The following is a 3164-nucleotide window of genomic DNA, read 5'->3' on the forward strand; positions in this document are numbered from 1 at the left end:
CCCTACAACGTGGACACTGAGAGCGCGCTGCTTTACCAGGGCCCCCCCAACACGCTGTTCGGCTACTCGGTCGTGCTGCACAGCCACGGGGCGAACCGATGGTGAGTAGAGTTGGACCAATGAGCCCTCAGCAGCTCAGAGCGGCGTGAGAACGGCGCCGAAGGGATTCCCTGCCCGGTTCAAACTTTTCTCCCTCCCAAGGAGACAGGAGGGAAACGCTGCGAGTGCCAGCTCGCTGGAGATCTGCCAGGGAAACTAACTTATCTTGGGGTGACAGCACCCCGGGTGCGTTCTGGCGCAAGACCTTGGAGCTTCGAGTCGGGGGTGGTGGGCGGAAGAGGAGGTGGGGAAGCTGCCCTGCTGCCGACTGCACATCTGTTCCGACAGGGAGCTCAGTGGGCAGCACAGCTCACGTCTGAGCGCACGTGCACGTGTCTCTTTAGGCTCGTGGTGGGTGCGCCCACTGCCAACTGGCTCGCCAACGCTTCAGTGATCAATCCCGGGGCGATTTACAGATGCAGGATCGGGAAGAATCCCGGCCGGACGTGCGAACAGCTCCAGCTGGGTGAGTTGGGTGTGGAACCAGGAGTTAGTGACCTCCCGACCCCCTATGTGGACCCCACCATAGGGCAAGTCCTGGAAAGATTCAAGTCGCCTGTTGCTTCTCGTTTAAAGAGCCTAAAGTTTTCAGTTTCAACTCCGTCTCGTCTTCCCTCCTTAATGTAAAAGGGATTCCCTTTCTGTTAATATCGTTCTCCCTTCTCCTTATGGCAATGATTGCAGTACGCTGACCAAAACTATGGTAGAGGGAAATTTCTTATGATACTTTCTTTTCATCTCTCCCCCGTCTCTCCGTGTGTAAAGCACATTTTAGCGTGTCTCAGCATATTAAGGATAGAATCCAGCTAAGCCAAGACTTGAGAATTTTATTTCCATCTTTGTCCTATCAACCTTCTTAAAGAACAGGCTAAAGGGCATATCAGGAATAGCAATTGGAATTGATCCCATATCCCGTCGTTTAACCTAAAGGTCTAAAGAAAAAAAGTGATAGTTTTACTTAGAATATGCAATGTAAAAGAAAAGGAAAGTTGGCATCTTCATTGTTAATGTAGTATAATTTTCCACTCCCAAAACCATCATCCAAAACTCTCATGTTATATGGGTCCATCTTTTTGCAGTCATTTCTCAATGTCTCAGATTTGTGACAAGTTGAAAAATGTGTACTGATAGAGGGGAGAAGTTTCATGTTTCAGACAAGTTTCTTGCACACAGACAAGTGGGGAAAGAGGAACGAATATTAAATAACAAGACCTATCTTATTCCAAAATGTTACTGCTATACATATTGCTTAATTTTTTCCCCTCAAAGCAACCCTGGGTCATGGTTGACATTGTTCCTAGTTTATGTATGAGGACTGTGGCTCAGAGTTGCAAATACTTTTTTAAAAGTTATGAGCTACTGAGTGATAGGTGGGAACTAAAGTCACACTAGGGTCTGAATGGGTCCAAAGTCTAAGCCATTTTCTTTCATGTATGCATCTTCAATGCAAATAAAATTAAGTGAATGGTTTAATATGTTGCCTGCTGAGCTGGTGGGTCATCTGTAAATGGTGAATAAAATTGGTACTTTATATTTCTTTGCTGTAAAGGGACTTTTGGGATTGGTTATTGGATCTTTAACTTCTTTTGCATTTTATAGTAGTCTTTGCTCTTTTTCAAACAGCGAAGCTGGTTCCTTTCTTTCGAATGAATTCAAATAGAGTATAAACATAATGGAATGTTTACTTTTAACTTCGAACACCTATAAAAGTCCACGAGTTGTCTGTAGCATGTAGAATAAGCCCTAGCCTCTTGTTAAGCATCCTCAATACCAGAAATCACAGTAGGAATGTATAAAACATTCACAGACCCATACATTTGGAATGATTTTGCAAAGCATAATTTTCATTGCATGAGAGAGTTGTGGGTGAAGAATTAGGGAGTGGAGCTGACAACTTTAATCTGCCAGAGGATCTTGGCAAGGTCTCAGGAGGGAGCGATTTTATTTCTGTTGTCCTGTCATAGTTTCCTGATCCATGACATTATAACTACTGGTATTTAGTGTCTACTTCCTGTCTGGATGGACACGGAATCTATTTCTGGATGTCTGTGTTTAATTGGATACATCATGACATAATATATTAAATTTAAGATGATGCCTGTCCATGGAAGGGAAAAACTGGGCATGTGTAGCATGGGGGTTGACTGTTCTCAGAGAAATGTAAACATGATCGATATGTAATAGGAATTAAATGAAGATTTTTTTTGGATGGATGAATGAATAAAAGTAGAGGGAAAGTTTATTAACCAGATTTATGAGTAAGATAATTGATTAGAAATGAGCCAAACTGATATTTTTAACTTTCAAAATTTTGACCAATCTACAGGGTACTTACTGAGATGAAAGGAAAAAAGACAAGATTCCTGGTCAATCAATGAGTTAAAACATTAACAGCGATAGTAATGCCTTGAGTATTTGCTGAAGAGTTGACTGAAGTTATTTCTCGTGACGTTCTAAAGAATACAGATATCTTTTATTCTTCATGTAAAGAAACTGCCTCTTTCTATTCAGAATAAATTCAGTGGTAGCTTAAAGGTATAAAATAGGGATTGAGGCTACAGTCTAGAAATAAAACACTGAAAACATTACGTTGGTAATAAACATATTTTAGGATTATTAGGTTTGTGGGCTGTGCACTATTTTGTATGAAGAAGTTTCAAGAGTATGTGTAAATATAGATAAGCCATCTTCTGTAGAAGTGTGTGTGCGTGCGTGTGTGTGTGTGTGAATCTTCTGTATAAAATAGCTTCAGTTGTCCTGTTTCAAATGTGGGTGACTCTAATGTTGCGAAAATGCTTAGCTCAGTACTGACACATAATAGACATTCAAAAAATAGCGGTTCTTCTTTATTGTTTACTTAAATCTATTATCTGTATGTTATCTGTAATAAGCAGGTTGAGGTTAATAGGGACAATTAATAAACTGAACCAAAAGTTTAAAAATTAAAAGGTAATACATTAAAAGGTAGAAGTTGAGGCCGGGCGCGGTGGCTCAAGCCTGTAATCCCAGCACTTTGGGAGGCCGAGATGTGCAGATCACGAGGTCAGGAGATCGAGACCATCCTG

At 41.5% G+C, this 3164-nt stretch overlaps 1 protein-coding gene across 1 annotated transcript in view; it reads left to right on the plus strand.

The window, feature by feature from the left end:
* The first annotated feature begins 387 nt into the window (after positions 1-387).
* ITGA4 (integrin, alpha 4 (antigen CD49D, alpha 4 subunit of VLA-4 receptor)) overlaps positions 388-3164 on the plus strand; it is an 85885-nt gene continuing 83108 nt past the window's right edge. The window contains exon 1 of the mRNA XM_012000039.1: positions 388-565. The gene's annotated coding sequence lies outside the window, so the exon portion shown is untranslated. The remainder of the gene's footprint in view (positions 566-3164) is intronic.

Source organism: Mandrillus leucophaeus, unplaced genomic scaffold (assembly GCF_000951045.1).
Source record: "Mandrillus leucophaeus isolate KB7577 unplaced genomic scaffold, Mleu.le_1.0 Scaffold614, whole genome shotgun sequence".
Taxonomy (NCBI): domain Eukaryota; kingdom Metazoa; phylum Chordata; class Mammalia; order Primates; family Cercopithecidae; genus Mandrillus; species Mandrillus leucophaeus.